General features: G+C 39.8%; 1 long non-coding RNA gene across 44 annotated transcripts in view; it reads right to left on the bottom strand.

The window, feature by feature from the left end:
* Window positions 1-23454, bottom strand: part of LOC112660539 (uncharacterized) — a 270043-nt gene that overhangs the window by 239465 nt on the left and 7124 nt on the right. For 33 of the 44 annotated variants that reach the window (XR_007406630.1, XR_007406653.1, XR_007406657.1 and 30 more), the window contains exons 2-8: window positions 22586-22738; window positions 22095-22199; window positions 16141-16209; window positions 12320-12351; window positions 4643-4807; window positions 3060-3190; window positions 1660-1751 (exon numbers count right to left, since the gene is read on the bottom strand). This is a non-coding gene — a long non-coding RNA (uncharacterized LOC112660539). Of the gene's footprint in view, window positions 1-1659; window positions 1752-3059; window positions 3250-4642; window positions 4808-12319; window positions 12352-16125; window positions 16210-22094; window positions 22200-22585; window positions 22739-23454 lie in introns of all 44 variants that reach the window. The other 11 variants (XR_007406625.1, XR_007406670.1, XR_007406628.1 and 8 more) reach the window with 10 other exon arrangements.

The following is a 23454-nucleotide window of genomic DNA, read 5'->3' as shown; positions in this document are numbered from 1 at the left end:
ATCTCCTATTTCCACAAAACAAATGGGAAGGTCATTTTATCACTGAAGATTCCATACCCACTCCTGGAATGTACCAAGAGGGGAAGCCAATGTAATTACATTATTCCTATCTTTTCACCAAGCTCTTAGATCATGTATTTGTTGATACCAAACTTGGAGATATTGCTTTACTGTTAAAAATGTCAAAGAAACTGACTCTATTAGGTCTTCTTACTCTAGGCCTTAAACTTGCACTCACTTAGAAGATGTCAACTGGAAAATGGGCGTATCTGTATCTTTAAATTGGGGTTATCAGCCTCATTGAGGATTTCTAAGATTCCTTCATTTCTATTTAAATGATGTACTAAAACCAAGTAAGATTAAATAGCAAGTGGAAAATTAAGGGTATAGCCCCCAGTGGATATGGCTTACCTAGGTCTACTATGATTGGAACCATATGAATTAAATTTACTTGGGAAGGAAACAGCCTGCTCATCAGAGCAGCTCACATTTTCTTCATGGGATTTTTTTCAAACGCTAAAGAAGGGACAAAACTGAAATGTCTAAATTTGGCCTGACAAGTTTAGAGATTTTGAAGCTGAACCATATTACAAGTCTGTCAATTGCAGGCAGATGCTGGGAAAGCCAATGGAAAGAGAATCAACCTATTTGTATTGATCAACAATTCCTATTCAGATTCTTGTTTCTTTAGTGAAAGCTCTGCTTCTTCATAGCCAACCTGGAAGGTGTGCTTAAAGGAGTTCTGTTATTTGATTGGTCCAGCTCCACGCTTATCATTGCACAGCTACTACTTAAAAAGGAATCTATTTCTTAACAGTAACATGCAGCTGCTGCTGTCACCATATGATCTACTGTCCTTTCAAAATCCCTGTTTGCCCTCCCGTTTCTGGAAACTGATAATAGAAGAGGTAGTATCACTATGACCCTTGAGTTGTCTCAACAAAAGATAATCAAGTCTGACTCTTCCCTCCCTTTGCTCTTCCTTCCTCCTTCACTTGCTACCTTCCTTCCTCTTTTTCTACTTTTCATCAGCTTATATAGCTCAAAACTCCTTGTATTCTTTTAAAAAAGAAATTCAACCTTCTAAGGCATTTTAAAAGAGAAATTGGATAATTAAAAGCTTAAGACTGTTTACCAAGTTGAATTATAATGGAATACGTTGCCATACTCTGGCTGGCCCAGTCCCCTACAGTTAGCAAGGCTATGTACTAAAAACAGAGATCTGGGGGTGTTGAGTAGGTTAATCTTGGTATAAATTCAATAGAAGAAGGTACATGGGCATTTGCTCTTCAGAAAAATCCTATAGGCTACTCCCACTCAGGACACCACAGACAGGGTACCCAAACCTGACAGCAACTCCTCCAACACAGCTCATTTTAAATGCATCCACTTCCCCTTACCAAGCCCCAAAGTCTCTGGGTACCAAAGAAGCCAATGCCAAGGCAAGGGTGGTCAGCCTGGATTGAAACCCTAGGAGGCGATTGGAACCCTGCACACTTGTGACCGACATAATGAGCCACTGGATGGCACTGTGGATCCATGCAAATATGTATGGAAGGACATTTATCTTTCTTTTAAAAAGGCTGTTTAGCCTTGACAGGTAATTTGGCACATTTTGAGTTGGTATGTGCCAAATGATTTGGCAAATATTTCACTTACCTCTGAAAATAGGCACACCTGCTGTTCTGGTCTTCAGGGAATGGAGTAGGGTAGCTTTCTTCTTGTCTTCCTGTTTTTGCTAATTTCAGAACCTAAAACAAAATTTTGGTCAAGGATATACCAACTCCATCCGAAGTGTAGTGCCATGTTTCAAGTGAATAGAAAAGAAGTTCAGTTTACTTATACAACTAATCTCTTCAGTCTAAAGAAAGCATCTTTTCATCTTACCAGTGTGGTCCAATCTGCTAGTAGCTGGCTCATGGCCAGATGCTTGGGATTTGGTTGAAAAGCTTTGTCTCTTACTGGTCTTCCAAACAAGAATATCTAGGAAAATTGGTTTCTAAACTTTGTGGCGTAGAAAAATTCTCTGCCAATATTTAATTTGCTTACTAGAAAAGCTAAGCAATATGAGAATGTGTCTTAAGAAACATCTAAGTTGCCTCTTGTACATCAATAAACTACTGTGTTGTGGAATATTATGATGACATTGACAGGCACACATTCCACTTCCACTGGGGAAGACAAATGGCAGGCCAGCCATCACTAAAACACGCTACATGTTAGGCCAAATTCCTGGTACATTAGCTTTAATTCCACCTGCCATTTATTTGCTAGCTACTCATGAGAGCCTATTGGGATGCAGTTGAATAAAAGTGGTTATTAATGGTATAACCTTGAGTTAATCTAATTTTTAAGACGGTAAAACATTTGCAAACCCAATTACTGTAGTTTACCTATCTAAAAAAGGACTGGGGACTACTTTCCAAGTGGCCAAAACATATGCTGGGTTGGGAATAGGTGAGTTAGAGATTTAAATTTCTCCTTTTTAAGCATTATCTTGTTATCACTAACTGACTTATAAAAAGCATATCTCATTGTCAAATCCACTCCTGTTTTGAAATATATCAAAGCATCATGATATTACAGAAGGACTCTGGCTTTGAACTCTGAAACTTGGCTTCTAGTTCCAGGTCTACCAAGACCAGCTGTGTAACAGCAGGTGAATCATTAACGCTCTAACCTGTTTTCCTACCTGAGTCTGAGGAGATAAGACAATTTAGATGAGCTCCATGGCTACAAAATGTTGGAATCTTATTTAGCTTAGGTAGCCTTGACAAATTTAATATAACCTCAGTAAATATTAGACTGATCGGTACCAACAGTTAAACTGGAGGGTGCATTTGTTTAAATAAAATCCAAACTACCCATACTCCTTAACACAGTAAGTATAAGGCAAAGAAACTTCTGTGGTAATAAGAGTTTATGGAAAATAATGTGCATCTATTTAAAGAATGTGTATGTCTCATGATGTGCATTTGTCTTTTGCACTTAGCTTAAGAGATTCAGTAAAGATAGTTCATAAATTGTTGTTCTGATTTACAGATTCTGCTTTTTCTTACCTGTTCTTCTGTCTCATGGTGCTATAGGTTTTTTTCAGGCCTGACCAGATGAAGAATATCAAGGAGGTTGTGGGTGACCTTGACAAAGAAATTTCTTTGGATTGATGGGGTCAAAGTCAAATTAGAGTAGGCTGAGAAACAAATGGGAGACAACAGTGGTAGCAAGTTGAGACCACTCATCTAAGGAGTCCTGTTCCAAGGGGCAAAGAAAGACAGGGCTTGTAGCTGGCACATAGAATCTAGGGAGGAGTTCTTGTTTTGAGATAGCAAGGCAGATATTCTAAGATTTATCAGATATATGAGAAGTTCATGGATATACTGATTCAAATACATCTGGAGTTCAAACCACAAGATTGAGATCTGGTTGTAGATCTTAAACTCCCACTTAATGGAGATTAGAGCTGTCTGCTGCTGTTCCACATCTTGGAATTGTCGGGGTTTTCAGTAAGCTGATGGGAAAGGGCTCAGGAGCACCCTTTTCTCCCCACTAAGTTAGCAGGGCTTGATCAAATCATTTCAGAACTGGGTAATGATATCATCCAATCTCCTTGTTAAACTGAAGAATCTGATGATCAGATAAAGTAGGTCTTCAGATATGCTCTGAGAGCAGTGTTGGGTAAGGATTAATGGTTTTAGAACTAGAAATCTTAGGATTGAGTCCCCACTATACCATCACTTACTGGCTAAAACGTGACATAGAGGCAGTCATCCTCAGTTTTCTTACCAGTTAAACAAAGGGATTGGATATTTCACCAATAAGCAGCCTCAGAAAACATTTTCTTATAGTACTGTTGTGAAAATAGAGATAAGGCAAGTAAAATGCTTAGTAAAATACCAAGTAAGTAGGCACATAAGCACCGATACTATTCTTGCCATTATCTGAGCAGGGTGGAGAGCTTCTACCACCAAGCAAGGTTCCAGACCTAGCTGGGCAGGCTCAAAATGCCACAAGCTCTCTAACCTGAAAACTCTCCAAACCCAGCCCTTTTGTGTTTTTATGGAGGCTTCGTTACATAGGCCAGATTCATTAAATCGTTAGCCATTGATGCTTGAACTCCATCCCTGGAGGTCAGGGTGTAAGGCTGAAATCACCTAATTGGCTCCACTGGCAATCCAGCTCCATCCTCAGGTGCTTTCCAAAAGTCACCTCATTAACATAGCAAGAGATACCTTTAGGGCTCTCAACACTTAGGAAGTTTCAAGGGTTTGGGGAACTGCTAGCTAGGGACCAGCTAGGGACCGTGAATGAAGACCAAGTATCTATGAGAAATATATCTTGGTCGTCTGAAGAATCAAATATTTATATTTCTTATAAATCATCACATCAGAGCGTGGATGGAAAAATTATAAACTTCCATGCATACAAAATAATTTTTTTAATGTAATGAGGATTTCTACAAAAGAAATGTAATAAACATGAAAGAAGTCAGAGGCTACATCGTTTAAGACTTGCTAAAGTACATGCCCAGGTGTAGTTGTTCCACTACTCATGATTGACTCAAGCCTGGGTCTCCTTTAGAGTACCTGTTCAGCTGGCTGCTGGGGAATCAATCTCCCATTGTAAAAACTTCCAAGTTGCCTACCTACTGTCTGCGTGCTGTTTAATGCTTTTCCTTGTTCTTTCTCGCCCCTCTTGGCTTTCCCTTTTGAAGCCAGCTGTGGATTTAAATAAAGCTGATTGTGGCTAAGGATGACCAGGTGTCTGATGGAAACAAAAGTCAATCCTCTTTCAGCAGCTTCAGAGTTGACTTCATAGGATAGAAATGAGAAAAAAATGTGAATACAAGGCAGAAAAAGGGGACAGGGTGGCAGTAAAGAAAACCAGCCCTCCCAAGTTCTTCTTCAGTCCCTGGACGTGTGCTGTAAAAGACTGTTTGCCTCTAGCAGGCCTGCCAAGCATGATCCCTGATTCCATCAAAGCCACCGGGTGAACGTTTACTGTTCTTGTCACACCTGAGCACAGGCACTGTGCGATTATCAGATTCTGCTTGTAATAGTCAAAGAAACTTAGAATGTTTTAACTTTCTTGTGGGGACCTTTCTGGGTGGTTGGTTTTTTTTTTTTTTTTTTTTTTTTTTAAACAAATTCCCAGCCACCACTTTATTTAACCTCACTTCCTATGTTGATTTTCTTCTTGCTGGGAGATGAGCAACACAGACTTGAATTAAAACCGATATAACAGCACAAGTTAATTGGAGTCTGAACGGATCAGGACACTTGAAACCCAGCTTGATAAACCCCTACGGGGTTTGGAAATGAGTCTGATGGGAGCCAAAAAAAATCTGGTTTCTGTGGTCCCAGAGATCCATTTACCAACTTTCGATCGTAATCCCTGGACTATAACGAAATGCTTAGTTTTAAACAAGCCATATATGTTTATGCCTGTTTTACATAATACTATTGTAAGGGTGGTTACATAAAGAAATGCAAAAGAAAAATGTTACAGTCTTTCTAGCTAGTGATGTAAGCTGTAACAGAGAAAAAGTATCTAAGGTTGTTTAGTTTTTTTCCTGTTGGAACTGCCATATATTTATGTTTTTATTTTCCTCATTTAAATATATCAAAAATGTTATATTATCTTTTAGCCTTGCTCTGGAGTACCCTCCTCTTTTGTTTAACCCATTCTAAAACTTATTTTCCTGGTGGGGGGGGGGCGGGGGGCTGCTGTTTCTCACTGAAGAGAAAGACTTCCAAGCTTCAAGCAGGAAATTTGACACAGAACTTATTTGAGACTACCACAACATGAATAGGAACTACAAGCCTGGGCTGCTGGGTAATGGGAAGTAGAACTGTTAACCTTTAGTCTATCAGCTGAATTTTGGCTCTGGATATAATGACACAAAGTCATTACCCCCTGAAGGTCCATGGTCTTTGGGGAAATGAGTGTATAGTGGTTTCAGCTCCATCCCTAACAGCCCAGAGTCTCCATCAGACTGGCTGCCATTACAATTAGAGTTAATTGTCACCAGTGCCAGAGAGAGCAGGGATTGAACGAGATGGGAGAGTGAACTACTTCGCTGGTACCGCTAATGGTGGTCCCTGGGCAGCTAAGGACTGTTCTTCTCCTAGGCTGTGGAAAATCTGTTTTTGGAAATTTAAAGAAAATGAATGGAAGGCCTGAAGATGACTGTTCATATGTTCAGTCACAAAGTCTTGCTTTCACACAGAGCAACGTTTTAATAGCTGGTGTCACTTAAAATTATATTTGATTAAAGTCCCATCTGTGTTCAGTCTACAGAAGGAGGAATGGTAAATCAGCTACTCCACTTTCAATGAGTATCTTCTTTGGAGGGTACTGTTGAGTTTGAGTTCCTTCAGATGGTAGGCTTATTTTTAAAATTGCTTATCCAGGCAACAAAAAGTCAACGATTCTCCCTCTGTGGAAGAACCTCCATTGGAGAGTTTTTGAAATCAACTTCAGTAGGACAGTTTAGAGGCGGGGTTTGTTCATTTCCTTGTTTATCATAGGTTGCAGTTAAGCCTCAAATAGCAACAATAGTGTAGTGTTAGAATAAAAGAGGCAATTAAATATAAACAGTGGACAGAAATAACCCTAGCCTCCTTTCTTCACATATTTATAAAACGTGTTTCCTTCTCTTTAACCTTATCCTAAATACCATGAGGGAGCTTGGATAACTTCTCTTCCAATTGATGTTTCTAAATTGGTGACATACAATTACCTTCTCCATATTCACACTGCTGAATAAGCTGAATTTTTAAATTATACACTTGTAGCTGGTTGAAATCTTCCTGGAGTATAAAACGGATGTTAAGTGTCTTGAGAGTTGATTTTAAGATGTTTTATTCTTTGGTTTCCTGACAGGAAAACTAGTCTTACTTCAAAACTCTTAAGAAAGATGACTGCCATGCTATTTCCTGACCTTGGGAATGATTATATCTTCTGCTCTTGCTCCAGTGCCACCAGGTAAACTCTAGCCCAAAAATTCTGGCTAAGTTCACATTCTGAGAACAAAAAGCCTTAAGAGTTTCAAAGTTACCAGGTAATAGGGGTGGAATGGGAGACATCTATATGCTCGGTGAGCTAATTAATTTTTAGCTTATTTGTAAAACAGCCTGATTTAATTGGGGGCAATTCTAATATGTTCTTCTATAAGGGCTTGACAAATAGCAGAAATTGAGTCACTCAGGTTGTTTTTGTCTTTCATTTTTTTATCTGCCTGGTTGTGAACAATGATACTATCACTTGGAGAGCTGTTTACAAGAGCCATGAGCTCCCATATCTTAGCTCCACACGTCAGCCAGGGCAGGACCGGCTGGGACTTAAGAAGGGGTGGTGATGTCAACGAGAGCAGCCGTGCTGATCCCGAGATACACGAACACACAAACAGAAGGGAGGAAGGCAGAGGCTTGGCAGACAGGCTGGAACAAAGCCTTGGATTTGGAAGCTACAAAGATACAAGAAATAGAGAAGCCATAGATTTGAGCAAGATCATTCACAAAGCACACAGAAAGAAAGAGAACCAGATGGCTGACAATGGAACCCTGGGGCCCAGCAGCATTTTAGGGGAGAGCAAAAAGACCAACAAAGGAAACTGAGAAGAACAGCCAGATGAATGCAAAGAATATAGAGGGGAAGCAAAAGAAACAGCTTCAAGCAGGAAGAAGCAGTGCGCAGTATCATTCCTGCAGAGAAGTAAGATAACGATGGAAGCTTGAAGCACGTTCATTAGATATGAACACTAAGGCCATTTGTGACTCTCAGGTCGGGAAAGCAGTTTCTGCGGGATGGTGGGGCCAAAACCACAGAGTGTCAGAAATTAGTGGGAGGAGAGGAAGTTAGGCTGTGAAGGGCAGAGGTAATCTGAGTGACATTTGGGATTAAAACCAGTTAAATATGTGTTTGTTATTACGTTTTAAGGAATTGAGAGGACTGATCTTGTGTATACTCAGAAGTCCAGCTGGCTTAGCAGAAGGGAGGTGGAATGTTCTGGAAGGAGAGTCAGGGGTTTGATGGAGTAAGCCTTGGAGGTGGTGCAGTAGTTGAGACTGACCACATGGACAGAGGAACCCCAGAGGCAAGAAGGAGCCCCAACCCCTTGCCTGGACTGGTGGGGAGTGAGCAGGGCAGAGAAGAAAGGAATAGATTAAGACACATTTGTGGGAAGCTGTAGCACAAGAAATCCTATGATGACTTTTTTTTCCTTTCTGCAAAGAGAAGTTATGGTTTTCTGAAGAGAACAGGGAGAAACTGGAAAGGAGAAGGTTTTAAAGAGGGTTAAAATCTGCAATAACCACTGAGGGGCATGGGAGATGCGAACTAGACAGGTAGAGGTAAGGGCCTCTATCTGAGTTAAATGTCTGTGGCTCAGTAAACTAATTTGATTGCAGATACTGAAGTCAACTAACTTTTTTGTCTCCCAGACATAGAATGCACCCCCAACTAATGTCACAGATATGTGCTGTTGAGTGTAAGAGAGAAGCAAGTCGAAGATCTTCGAAAGGTTTAAGTACCTGAGAGGGAGAGCCAGCAGGTTAAAGTTTGAGAAAGAGCTTAAGATGGCATTTTCTAACCTAATGGTGGTCAGTATACATATCTTCCCCTGGCAAATCAGTTTCATCTCATATTTGAAGCACAGTCTGTGGTCATTACTACCTTGGACTTTCACTTAGAATAAGGACTGGTCTCTTAACAAAGCAAAAATGTCATATTACCCCAAATGGAATAGTTTTCCACTATTTTAAGCACCCCCTTCCAATCCCACATTAAAATAAATCACTTTTGGGACGCCTGGGTGGCTTAATGGTTGAGTGTCTGCCTTTGGATCAGGGTGCAATCCTGGAGTTCCGGGATCAAGTCCTACATCAGGCTTCCTGCATGGAGCCTGCTTCTTTCCTCTGCCTCTCTCTCTGTGTCTCTCTCATGAATAAATAAATAAAATTAAAAAAAAATAAATAACTTTTACCAGTTTGATTTTGGTGGCCAAGTGAACTTGATTATTACATGATTCTTCAAAATGACTTTGCCACTTTGGAGATTATAGTACTCAGAGGATATTTTTACACTTGGGGCTAATTTTGAGTCTTAGAATTTTGTGTACTTTCTTGTGTGTGTGTACTTTTCAACTGTTAGGCCTTTAAAAAAAATTTAACATAATTACGAAGGAGGGATTTGTATTTCCTTTACTTAGGAAAAAAAGTGACTCATGATGAATTCTTTTTCTTCCTAAAGGTCTTGCCGCCTGACTCATATGACTTCAGTTATTTTTATTTTTTTTTTAAAGATTTTATTTATTTATTCATGAGAGAGGCAGAGACACAGGCAGAGGGAGAAGCAGGCTCCCTGCAGGAAGTCTGATGTGGGACTCAATCCCAGGACCCCAGGATCACCACCGGAGCCAAAGGCAGATGCTCAACTGCTGAGCCACCCAGGTGCCCTGACCTCAGTTATTTTTAAAATTCGTTTTTGCAGGTTGTCTGTAAAATTTCCGGGAGGTCAACACATCTTTAAAAAAACAAAAGCAGAGGCACCTGGGTGGCTCAGCAGTTTAGCATCTGCCTTTGGCTCAGGTGGTGATCCCAGGGTCCTAGGATCTAGTCCCATATAAGCTCTGGAGCCTACTTTTCCCTCTGCCTATGTCTCTGCCTCTCTCTCTCTCTCTCTCTCTCTCATGAATAAATAAAATCTTAAAAAAGGAAAAGCGAAACCAAAGACAAAACCGATTTCCCTACTTTCTACTCTTTATACCATCTTTGTGCTAGAAACATGTTCCCACCGATGCCTGGTGCAGTCTCCTGTTTAAGTTCTTAATCTGAAGATAAAGTAGGGAGAGTGGCATTGAACTAATCCATTCTTGAAAACATCTTAACATTATAAGCAGAACAAAGTGGTACAAAATGTATTCAAGCTCACGGATTTCTCTAGATTGTAGCCAGAAGAGAAAATGGCAGAATGTATTAATTCCTAAGATAAAATTATAATGAGAACAGAAAATGGTTCGAGATGAATTAATGTAGCGGCAGGCTTCTGTCTGCAGAGCTCGGCGTTCTCTAAATACCACACTGCCGCGCTTTGTAGTCGGCCTCTGTCTTGTCATCTGTATTTTAAAGATGCTCTAAAGATAAAGCCAGACCCTCTTCTCATCTCCAGGAGCACTGCCACAGCACTCTGGACACCAAAGGGCCCTGGGGAAGTGGCGGACAGACTTACCTTGAGGGGACAAAGCAGATTTAAGTTAGAGAATGGGAAGATTTTTATTACTGCAAACATACCCTGCCTGACATGCTTCCTTCAACCACAGATCATCTTAAATCTGGAACCCCAAGGAAATCTTAGTTTGAAGTGGTTGTGATTATAAAAGAAACATTTGCTCTTTGTAAAAAAAAAAAAAAGGGGGGGGGTCACATTTCACAGTGCGTTAACTACTTGGTAGTTTCTGTCATTGCCACTTGGGGGTCCCACGATGAGCGCCTCTTGTCTGGGGTGATTTTCAAACAGATGCTGCCCCAAGTGTGTGTCTGAAGCTAGACTGCCTTTTATGGTATCTTTCATCCATATTATAAATAAACTTCATTAACAGGCCCAGTGTGAATTTGGGGACAGAGTTGGTAAATGTAGGTGAACATTAGAGTAATGCACCTGCAGTGTAATTCAGATGTGTATCTTTACAAGCTTTGTACTGTTCAATGAAGTCAGATGTGTCCCCACAATTAGCAACTGAGACTCACAGCTTCAAATACTTCAAAGGTGACTGTGGTTCCAGAAGCCACTGTGGAAAATATCAAGTGGCGATTCGAGAACTTTGAAATGTTTAATAATGCTTGTTCCACATAGCTTTGCATCCTCCAAGACCTGATCTGATTGCGAATTTTTAATCCAGAAATCTGGACTTTGAATCAGGACAGGTTTGCCAATTTGATTGGCAGCAATATTGCTCTTGTTTTGAATTTTCATGATGCAGGAAATTTGAATCCAAATTTTTCCCTCTCTGCATTAATATTGTGACATGGGGTATGGCTAGGTCACCCAAACTATGACTTAGAGTTTTTAATACTTCAGAGCAAGGCATCAGCAGTACCATCTTATCATGACTGGTTGTTATTTCAGAAGAAGTCTGCTAACTCGATGATACTAAGCAAGAGTGGATTGTGAATTACCAGAATGCACTAACTCCAGATGATGTTGTAACTTAGGCTTATGTACTTTTAATTGTCTTTGTTCACATATCACTGGCCAAGACAGTTCTGAGACATAACCTCCTTAAACAAACTTGGTGACTTGTGACTGTACCTTTCCTAGGACAAATTCTTGTTCCCTGCTCCCCTCCATCTGCCCCTTTGGTCCTGTCCTTACACAGTCAGTCATTATTGCCTTGGAAGTACAACTGTTTATTTCTTCTCAGCTCTCTGACCTGACTCTACAGATGCAACCAATGGTATTGTAGGCCCTCTTATGTTTCACTAAAAGAGAGAGAGAAAAAGAGAGAGACACACACACAAAGGATGAAAACCCAAATTGCCTTACACTTTAAGTTCTAAGAAATCAAAACCTTTGAGAAAATAGTACTTTTGAGCTTGTATTTTGGAAACTGGAGTTAATAAAGCAGTCTTTTTTTCTGGAGAAATTTAATCTAACATATATTCTCCCCACTGTTTGCACACCCAGTAGATGTAACATTTGCATTTTCTCTTAAAATCATAATAAGGAGAATCAAAACCCTATGATTAAGCATTTAACATAAAATTAAAAGGCCATGGCTATTCATTAGGAAAGTATTACATACCTAGAATTCAATCAGATCTCAAATAGATTTTTCTTTCTATACAAAGTACCTTTCATAGATGATATTTCCACCTATCTTTTTCAGGCACAGTTTATAATATTTTATTCATACCATACAGCATTTTAGGGGTGGGATGACAAATTTTGGCGAGTTTACCATGGACTGGACTTTTACTTCCCTGCAGAAATTCCAACTATCTTCTGCTTGACTAACTTTCATTAGGCCAAATAGAGGGGGGTACATAGTAGGCATGACTACAATAAATTGGCCTGCCTCCATAAACCACCCAGTCTAGAAGGGAAGGCATAATTCCGAAACACACTTTTATACATAGAAGAACTTTATATATGCTTAAAAACAAAACAAAACAAAACAAAAACCTATAATAATGTGACAGGAAAGATTGAATATTTGGAAAGAGAGTTCAATGTAGATCCTAACCTTCTGCTGTATGCCATGACCAAGCCCAGGTACGTTAAAATAAAAACTCTAAAGAGGAAACAAAAGTCAAATATTTACCTGTTCTCTGTCTGTGGAGGGATTGTCTGCATCTGAAAGCAAGAGAAAAGTATTACGTGGTAAGAAAATGAATTCGAATAAATTTTAAAAGCCCAATTAAAAAAATAAATAAAATTAAGAGACAAAGAAGAAAAAAGGCAAAGAATTTGCCACAATAATGAAAAAGGTCCAAACGACTTATTAGATCAAGAGCTCATACCAATTGATATGCACACGAGACTGCACAAGGGGCAAAATGGTAACAAATGACAAAAGAGGGAACTTGAGTCCAAAGGGACAAAGACCGTGAACTTCACACATGTGCAAATAAATACGAAGGAAAGCTATAATAAGTTACCATCCAGTAGCAAAGCGTGTGGCAGAGACCATATTTGGTGATGGTGCTGGTAGAATGAGCTGGTCATGTCTACCCCACAGATGAGAGTGGCACTGATTGGGCCTCTCTGGACATCAGTTTTACCAAAAGCCCTAGAAATATTATGTTGTGTCCACAGTATATTGCTAGAGGAGAAAAAAAAATTACTAAACCATTTTACCATTTTTTTTTTTCCAAATCCACCTGCTTTATTTTCTTAAAAAAAGAAAAAAACAACCAAACAACAAAAACAAGGCAGCCGCCTGGCTCCCCTGGGCTCTGGGCATGCATCTTGGCTGGCAGGCCTGTTCTCCATACCGGCTCCTGCTGTGGCTGTGGTTTGAACACATCACTAGGTGTGGGAGGCACTAACGTGGAGCAGAGTAAAAAGAAGTCAGGGGTGGGGCGAGAACCAGTAGTCTGAACATAAAGTGCATGGCAAGGGCTTCCCACAGGGCCCACTCGCCGGCTCTCTCCCTCCTCCCTGGGCCCGGGGAAGGGGCTCGGCCCAGGGCTGCAAAGTCAACAGGAGGTCGTGTCCACTGGCCATGAGGAGGCGGCCAGACCTCAGTCCCTGCTGTCCCCCAGCCACGGCCCTCCAGGGCCCCCGGCTTCCCGAGGGGCGGTCGGCAAGGAGGGTGCGGTGGTGGCCTTCCTGGGCAGCAGGCCTGGGCCAGCGGTCAGCGGGAAGGCTGAGAACCTGGGCTGTGGCACCTGGCTGGGGGTCCATGAGACGGGCTGTGCAGGCTGACAGCGGCGGATCTTGCTGCTGAGCAGGCCTTGCGGGCGGGGTTATAAAAATATGATTCTGTTGCTTTTCCATGGAAAAAGGGGAAGGAAAGAAGGAAGGAAGAAAAAAGGGAAGGAGGGAAGGAAGGAATTACTGCAGAGAGAGTGGTAATTTTGTTTTCTTCTTTAAGTGTCATGGTTTTTGTTTTTTGCAATAAGTCTGTATTACAATAATATTCTCTTTAAAAAGAGAAAGAGGGGCACCTGGGTGGCTCAGTGGTTGAGAATCTGCCTTTGCCTCATGTCGTGATCCTGGGGTCCTGGGATCGAGTCCCACATCAGGTTTCCTGCAGGGAGCCTGCTTCTCCCTCTGCCTATGTCTCTGCCTTTCTGTGTCTCTCATGAATAAATAAATAAAATCTTTAAAAAAAATAAAAAGAGAAAGAAACTTGCAAAAAAATGCTCATGCCCTTTGCCCCACTCGCTCCCCATTTAAAAAATTATCCAAAGGAAATGGCAAAAATGTAGAAAAAGATTTATGTACAAATATGTGGTTAAAAATGAAGACAACATCAGGAGATTGTTTAAATAAATTCTCGAACATCCAAAATATAGACTATTAGGCAGTTGTTATAAATTATATGTCAGGATTTTCAACGACATGGTAAAATACAGTTCACAAATTTTAAGCAAGCAGAATAAAACAAAACAGGGTATAAGCTGTATAAAAAAGAATGATCCCAACCTCAAAAAATGCAAAAAAGGACTAGGAAAAAAAAATCCAAAATGTTAATAATAGTTATCCCTGGGTAATTATTAAGAATTTTTCTTTGTCTTTTGCCACGCTTTAAAAAATTATGTACTTCTGTATTGTGTACTTTTATATTATACACTGTTTTGTACATGTTCTTTTTGTATTATGCCCTTTTACAAGCAGGAAAAAAAAATCTAGATCTTCCAACTCTCCAAATTAAGTTCTTTCCATTATATCAGGGTATAACAGTTTTCTTCAATAAAGAGATTTGCCTCAGACCAAAAATGATAAAGTATTTGAAAGGGGCCATAAAATCTGCACACCATTGGGAAAATAAAATTTCTCCCACTAAGCAGCAGGCATTACTGTCCTCTACCTACTTTGCCCAATGACACACCAGCTAGCTAACGTCCATTATTTAGAATGACATACTATACTGCTAAACACAGGCAGCCAATAATCCATACTCGGGGGGACATCATTTCTAGAAACACAACCTCCAGAAGGTCTGCTTTCCATTAATGACGTGCTAACTCTCAGAAGCAAGGATCGGTGCCATTGCCACGTGCAGTACCTCGGATGGTTGCATTGCTGGGTGCACTGAATAATCACTAGATAAACATCTGAGCGCCAATTGCAAAAAGATACTCCTGTGGGTAGTAAAAAATGTTCTCTGTTTGCTAGTCGAGGCTTACCCCTGTGTTTTGGAGATACCTGAATTGGTTTGGCTCTTTTCCAATTACAATCTGTTCGTAATCACCCAGGGTCTGTAACATCAAGCAGTGTTATGAGGGAATTAATTCTTTCTATGTGACAGTTGTTAGTGTAATTCATGTCCTTGTTTTTAATTGCTGGATCAAATTACTTTGTAGATTATTTCATATTTCATCCCAAGAGAAAGGAATAGAAAAAATGTACAGTGCCTGTGGTGACTTATTTGTTTAGTCTACCCAGAAACAAAACAAAACAAAACAAAACCAGAATTAAAAAGATTGACTTTCTAAACAAAATGGCTCTTCTCTATCCTTAGAGTATATTTTGGATGACTTTAGATGGAAAGTTAGCCTGAATATATTCTTTCTGTTTAAACATTCTAGGAACTAAGTTTATTTTCATAACGGTTCTGCCAAAATAATGGCCATAAAGGTCACAAAGCAATATCTCCTAATAAATACCTTGAAAAGGATTTACAATTCAATGCTCTTTCGTTAAAAGAAGCACCTTGTAGATAAGAAATTAATGAGATTTAGAATAATTTATTAAGGAACACCTAATAGACTCTCGTGAGATTCAAATGTCAAGATGTTAAAAAAAAAAAAAAAACACAAAAGAAACTTAGCAAATGCAAATTATATTTGGGGAAAAAGACAAAGCATATTTGAAAAATCTTATAAATGTTTGTTTTTGCAGCACTGAAATTTAATTCTTGTATTTGAATACTTACCCAGTAGACATTTCTTCCACTTTTGAGTCAAACCCATCAAATGCTTCTCACCCTAATGTTTGGAATCTCAGAAAGAAATTGCCTATTTCTTAGGTGTCTTATGAGTTGAGAGTTTACTTGTAGGCTGACGGGGAGGTGAAAGCCCAGATGAGACAAGCTCACATAACTAAAAAGCTATAGAGAAAAATTCATTGTTCTATTTATTTCCACTCTGTGATGAGTTGAGTGGAGAGCAAAATGTATTTATAACAATGGGACACTTGAAATGAACTGTTGCTGTAACTGTCCAAGGCCAGCCAACATTCATATTGCCTCGTAAATAGTCATCTTATAAAGTAGACCTGAGTGATAAACCAAAGAGGAATTATAGATCAGTGATCACTTAAAAGCAAGCGGCAGGGAAACTGATAAATACTGCCTGGGCTGCCTGGCAAATAAAAAACCCAGTTATCATTAGAGAGGGAGCGGCAACTTGCTGATTGCTGGGAAATTACGCCAATAGACAAATGAACAGACCCACTCACTTAGGGCAAAGGTACCTTGTAGTTCAGGTAACGAAGTACTGTCAGCACAGAAAGGTCCTTGAAATAGGAGCTGAACCTGCTATCCTGAAAACAGAAGACATACATACAGACGCAGTGTTAAAAAGCTGGCAGCCCTGAATCCGTTTTCTCAGCCAAAGTGCTGCATGTATTATCGTCACTGTCATCTATGAAAAGGGAAAATAGATATTTGTAAAAATAGTTGTCTTTTCCGCCCCTGGCACTATCAAATGATTACAAAGAAATTTCTGTGGTCACTTTTGTCTCTCCTTATAAATCCAGTACAGTCTAGTCTATTAGAAGAAACCAAGATGGTTATGTTGGTTCAAAGGCTGGTTGTAGAGTTCTCTATTTTAAATATTTGTCTGCTTATATGTTGATCAAAAGACACAAGTAACCTGGCTAAGCTGATTGATGGTGTAGGTTTTCTAGCTATACTTGAGCCACTGCAAAGCAAATTTCTGATGTAACTAGCTCAGATCCAGCCAAATAAGTCTCTTTAGGAAGACGAAGAGAAGGCATGGGGCAACAAGGGCTCCACTGGGGACGATGCCACGTCACCTTTGTGCTTCATACTGATTTCATTTTGACTAGAAAGAGAAAACCATTTGAGGACTTAACAGCTGCTCATTTGTTATAATAATTTACCCATGTGCAGTGCATTAACATTTACAAGGTTAACTGACATACTCGGAACAGCTCTGTGAAGTGTTATCTCCCTTACAAAAGGATACCGAGGCCCAGAAAGATCTGGGACTCATCCACAGAATGAGAGACGGAATCTTATTTCCACCACCTACCATCTCAGATGCTCTGATTCTAACTTCCAAAGCTCTGCCCTCAATTTAGCTATAGTTAAAACATTATTTCCCCCTAGGTTGATTCAAATAAAGACCTGTAGAAGAAAATCAAAAGCAGACATGCTATTTTTCTATTGCTGTTTTTATCATACATATTCATGGTTCAAATAAACAAAAGAATTAAATTAAGAATGATCAAATGGCAACAATACAAAGAGAAAACTTGCATACTCGACAAGCAATTATGAAGCCAGAACCAAAAGTATCCAAGAGGATGTTAATATTCCTAGATCATCACCTTATAAAATATAAAATCATTAGGATATGTAACAGGTGGCCAACATTATACTGATTTCAGTTTATCTTCATATACTTGCTCCAAAAGATTTTTTTAAAGTACAATATGATGAGTATTTCAAGATATTTACTATAAGATTTCACATAAAGATCGACTGTTGTATTGATGATCTTTTGCTGTATAACCAACCACCTAACACTTGTTAGTTTGTAACATCTATTTAATTTAGCTCACAATTTTATGAGTTGGCTAGGATAACTGGAATATCTGAAGTGGCTTTTTTGGGGAGGGTCAGCACAGCTAGAGCTGGATGGTCTGGAATGACTATATGTGTCTCATTTTTTACAGGTCGGTCTATGAGGGTCTCAGGTGGACAACTTGTTTTGGTTCCATGTAGTCTCTCATCCTTTGTTTGACTAGCACAGATTTCTTCTCCTGTTGGTTATAAATTTCCAAAATGTAAGGAAGAGAGAGGACAAGCCCTAATAGAGACGTGCCTTTTAAGACTCCATTTGTCTTATGCTTGTTAGGCGACAGTGAGATTGGTTTGGTAATGGACATCATACTGAATGAAACCCGAAAGATGGGTAGGAGTTTGACACTGAAGGAGAGTTAAGAGTTCAGGGTGAATGAAGAGGGTGCTAGGTATGAAGCCCAGAGGAAAGAGAACATCTTCAAAGAGAGTCTGGCCTGTTTCAGGAATTGAAAGACTTTGGCTCTGGCTGAAGCCTGAGGGAAGTGATAAGTTGCAAGAGGTCAACTAGAGAGGAAGGCAAAGGATAGATGACAGAACTGAGGCTATTTTTAGGTACAATGAGAAATCATTAAAGGGATTTGACTAGGGATATAATAAAAACAGGCTAGTATCCTAGAAGAACCACTTAGCTGAAGATTTGATTAGAGGGAGCACAGCTATAGTAGAAGAGATTAGTTAGAAGGCTGTTGTAGTGACTTCGTGCCTTAAAACCTATTTTGTCACATATATTAGTTTAGCTATTCTAGCTCCTTTTTTCCCTTTTGTTATTGTTTTCATGGTCTATCTTTTTTGCATCTTTTTCCTTCCAACTATCTATATCTTTATATTTATGAGGGATCTCAGAAAAATAGCATATAATTGAGTTTTGTGGGTTTTTTTTAAATCAAGTGTAATATTTATTTTATAATTAGAATATTTAATCCATTTACATTTAACTTAATGATATATTGGGGTTAAATTTACCATCTTAGTATTTTTCTCCCATCTGTTCTGTGGTTCTAATATTCTTCTTGTCATATTTTCGATAAATCAAATAATTTTTAATCTAGTGCCCAAATATCTTGTTAACTAATATCGTGTTAACTATATACATTATATTCTATTATTCTTTTAATGGTTACCTAGAAACTACAGTATGCACCCTTGACTTATTAGAGACCCTTTTAAATCAGTATTTTTCCAACAAACCAGAAAATTCCAACCAACTAGATTCTACAAAACTTTAGTTGTACACATATTTTTAACCACACTAGATTTTTAAAACTATTGTTCATTTTGTGTTCATCTAGTTTACCTATATTTTCTGTTGCTCTTTATTCCTTCCTGTAGTGCTATGCTTCCATGTGGGATGATGAAGAATCCCTTGGGGATTTGTTTTACTTTATTTTTTTTAAGATTTTATTTATTCATTCATGAGAGAGAGAGAGAGAGAGAGAGAGAGAGGCAGGCAGAGACACAGGCAGAGGGAGAAGCAGGCTCCATGCAGGGAACCCGACATGGGACTCAATCCCAGGTCTCCAGGATCCCACCATGGGCTGAAGGCGGCGCCAAACTGCTGAGCCACTGGGGCTGCCCCGGGGATTTGTTTTAGTATAGATTTGGTGACTATGATTCCATCAGTTGTAATGTTCCTGAATATGCCTTTATTTGGCCTTAATTTTTCAAGGAGACTTTTATTGGGTATAGAATTTTAGATTGCTCGTTGTTTTAACAACTTAAAGATGCACTTTCTGCTAGAGATACCATCCAAGGCAGAAAGAGGGGAAGAAACATCCAGATTTCTCATATTCTTCGACTCTTCTGTTTCCTTCAGTGCCTCCTATTACCTGAGCCCAGCTAGACACCAGCAGGCATAAGAGCCCTGGAAACACAGCCTGATGCCTCTGTCCTCTTGATGGACCTCAGAACACAGGGAAGGCTAGGAATGGGTCTGAAGGCAAGCAAGCCAGAGGCTTGCATAGTAGCTAACATTTATGAAGTGTTACCTTTGTACCTTGCACCATGTCAATCATATTACACGGTGTTTCCATGAGGATAGACTAGGTTATGCTGCAGTTTAAATAAACAAAAATCCCACAGCTTAATGAACACAAAAGTTTATATCTCAGCTATGGTATATGCTTCAAAGAGACTGGTGGCAGGCTCTGCTCTATACAGAAGGAACCATACTGATGATAGCTCTTTAATCTTGTTGCTATACTAACTGGAATATGCCACCTTTGGTTGCCACCTAGGAGGGAAAGACCCTGGAAAATTGTTCCTGGCCTCTTCACTTCTCCTTACAACTTATTCAACAATACTAGCCACATGGCCCCAGTTAATGATATGGATGCTAGTAAGTGTTGAGAAGCACATAGGGTATTTGGTGAGTGTTACTGCCTTTCCTATGCACTTTCTCATTTTAATACCCGGCTAACAAAGTCTGAGGCCTCACTGCACAGGTCACTGGAATTTCATTTTTCTACTAGGTTCTCCCTGCCAAGTACTTTCTGGAAATTCCTCAGTCATTTTCACGTTACACCAATTCCTCCTAGAAGTCAGTTGTCACCTCTACCAGCCATCTTTCCTCTAGAAGCTAGACCCCAGGAGATAAATCAGCTCTTGCAACTTATATTTGACTTTTTTGAACTACATCAGCTCTCTGCATTCTACTGTTTTATCCCAGGACGGACACACATAGCTCTTTTAATTATACAGAGCACACAAAAACCAGGCAGCAATATTTAACAAAATTCTACACACAGCTTGGGGATACTAAAAGGTAGCTAGAATACAGAAGAGGGAAACTAAGATATTAGCTAACTTCTACTTCTAGATCTTGTGCTTTAATAAGTGGTTATCTTCCGGCTAAATCCCTCTTCTTAGACTCCTCAGACTGCTATAACATTTACAGTGGTCAGACCACAATGGCAGTTCTGTCTTATGGCCCTCCTACTCAAGAGGACAGATTTGCTCTTGGCATTCAAGAGAAAAGAAATACTTCTCTCCCTCAGCTTTATAGCTATTTTCTTCAGGGGAAAAGCCGACTCTTAGACCACAGTGTGTGGTCTGGTCCTAAAAGCTCAGACAGGGCAATCACAAAATGTGATGTTCAGTTTCCCAAAATCTAGATTATACCACCTGAAATAACATCACAAAAGGGTTTTCACTCCAGAGTAGACTTTGGCACTTTCCATCTGGTTCCTTTTAGGTCCCTGCCCCCCCAGATTAAGCTAAAGATATGCTTCTCCATTTATCCTGTCATCATCTGGTTTCTACTCTGCATCTCCAATGAGTAACTTTAAGATGGAACCCATGTATGTGTGTGAGCATATACACATACATACACCCAAGAAGAAAGAATAATGTGCTGACAATTAAGCTTTTAAAAATCACATTACAAAAAAAAAAATCTTTTCAAGTGTACAATACTCGTAAAATTCTATTAATTTGCATTTTTAAATAAAATGTGCCATGTGTCAATTTGAAGCATTTACAATCAGATTAATGGGTGACAGTCTTCTTCAAAAAGGATGTGCACACGTTTGCCTTATTTTTGGGTCAGAAAAATGTCCTTTCCAATTATTTTCTTAAAACAAGAAAGTCTTTACCAAAGATAAATTGATATCTTTACTGGTAGAGATAGAAAATTGCTAGTAACATTTAAAGGACACCTTAGGGATCCCTGGGTGGTGCAGCGCTTTAGCGCCTGCCTTTGGCCCAGGGCGCGATCCTGGAGACCCGGGATCGAATCCCACGTCGGGCTCCCAGTGCATGGAGCCTGCTTCTCCCTCTGCCTATGTCTCTGCCTCTCTCTCTCTCTCTCTCTGTGACTATCATAAATAAATAAAAAAAAAATTAAAAAAAAAATAAAAAAAAAATAAAGGACACCTTACTAGTTTTAAAATAAAAGTCTGTCCCACTAGATACTTTGCTGCATTTGGGACTGGTGTCTAGGAGAAGAATCTGCGATGGAGATATATTTGGTGGTTGCATGATAGGAAATTTCATGGTTGCAAACAGTTGTTTGTGTCTAAAGTTGCAGGTATAAAGAACAACAACAAAAATTTAAATTTTTGGTCATGCAACTTAAAAGTCTAGAGCGTCAAAGTCCAATACAAATATGAGCCAAACATGTAATTTTTAATTTTCTAGTAGACACATAAAATAAGTAAAAACAAAACAAAACAAACAACCCCCCCCAAAACCAGGCTAAATTGATTTTAATAATATAATTCACCAGCTCGATACATCCAAGATGTATTAGAGTGTATTTAATATGTTTATATTGTATATAAATGTAATATATACTAAAAATATATAAAGCGTTTAGTAGGTACAAGTGGCTAGTGGCTACCAGGTTGAAGTGTGTAGGTCTAGAGGTGTGGCTGAACACAGAGATTCAAATGAGGTGACAGGATCCATTTTTCTGTCCAGTTTCTCTACTCTGCTTCTCTTTTGGCCTCATTTTCAAAATGCTTCCTCCTCAAGATGGCAAAATGGCTGACACACCTCCAACCTATATCTTTTCAGGCTCAAGCCCCATATTATAAGGGAAGCTTCTCTTTCCTCAACAGTGGGAACAAAAGCCCTGAGCCAGATGACCCTATATCCATACCTGCAGCAATTCCTGGAGCCAGGAGAGAAGAATGAAGGTCCTAATCACATGGCCACCCAAATCCAGTCCCATTCCAGCCACATATGCAAAGAATAAGGGAAGGTCCTGAAAGCAAAAACAAGTGCTATTACTAAAGCAGCTGCTGCTGGACAGCAAATACTGAAACAGAAGCACAAGGAAAAAAACAGAGGTTTTCTTCTAGAAATCAGCAGAGGGCAGATGGCAGCTGAAGCCCAGGAACTGGGAAAATGTTTCAGGACTACATTGAGCCCTGACAGCTTCCACACCTGAGAGCTGACAGAGGAAGAGAGACTGAGGAGGGGACAAAGAAGAGCTCTGATTCTGACAGGGAAGCAGGGGAGGTGGCTAACCCCCAGAAGCCAAAAGTGAGAAGAGTTCTGAGAAGTGAGTGGTGTTTAAGGCTGCCAAAACTCAAGCAACAGAAACACCAGCAAGTGTTCAATCACTTGAATGAAACGGGCCTTACTGACCTTGGCAAGAGCAGTTTTGGTGGAGCAAGGGGGCGAAGGTCAATCCCAGTAGGTGGAGGGTAGGTTCAGCTGGATGTGAGGTAATGCTGTCAAAGCACGAGAACTCGTTCCAGGAGTTTCGGTGCCAATAGGAAGAGAAACTGAAGTTGGTAGCTGGAAGAGATCATCCCATTGAAAAAGGGTTTCTTAAATGTGCCGGGTATGATTTATTGAAGCACAAATATTTACAGGAGGCTGAAATAATATGCAGTCTAGTATTACTGGGTTTGAATTCTGGCTCAATGACTGGCCACTAGACCACCTTTAGCCAGTCCTTCAGCTTCCCTTAGTTTTCTCATTTGTAAAACGGAAGTAACTGTGCTGTTTTCATAGGTACGATGGAAGTACTGAATGAAATAGCGAATATGCAAAGTACTCCACAACTGCAATTATTATTGTCCCTCTTCAGCAGGCATTAGTGAATGTGCCATACTGTTTCTCATTCTGGTGCTTGTGTATGTTTTGTTTTAGATGTTTTTTCCTTTCTGCCATGAGCCTGGTGAACTCCTGCTCACCTTGCAAGATCCACAAGGCTTGTCTGTCCTCCTTCTCACAGCCGCCCTCTTCACAGATGAAGTGGGGCTTTGCAGCCCCGGGGCCTCTACTGCATCTGCTCCGGAGCACTGCCCCATATGGCCTATCTCTGATGTCCATCCATGCCGGGCCCCACCTGAAGGGATACTTTCTTCTACTGAAGTGGATGTCTTGTCCCAGGCATCCCAGACAGGTAACAAGTCTTCCCTGTCTGTAATTCTAGAAATTCAGTCTTCACAAAACAAGGACCTTCCCTCTGGAACTATTCAGATTTCTTCACCATTTGCATTTCTCCT

This window comes from Canis lupus, chromosome 2 (assembly GCF_003254725.2).
Source record: "Canis lupus dingo isolate Sandy chromosome 2, ASM325472v2, whole genome shotgun sequence".
NCBI classification, from domain to species: Eukaryota; Metazoa; Chordata; class Mammalia; order Carnivora; family Canidae; genus Canis; species Canis lupus.
The sequence above is the reverse complement of the archived record's forward strand: the minus strand, read 5'-3'. Positions and strand labels throughout refer to the sequence as shown.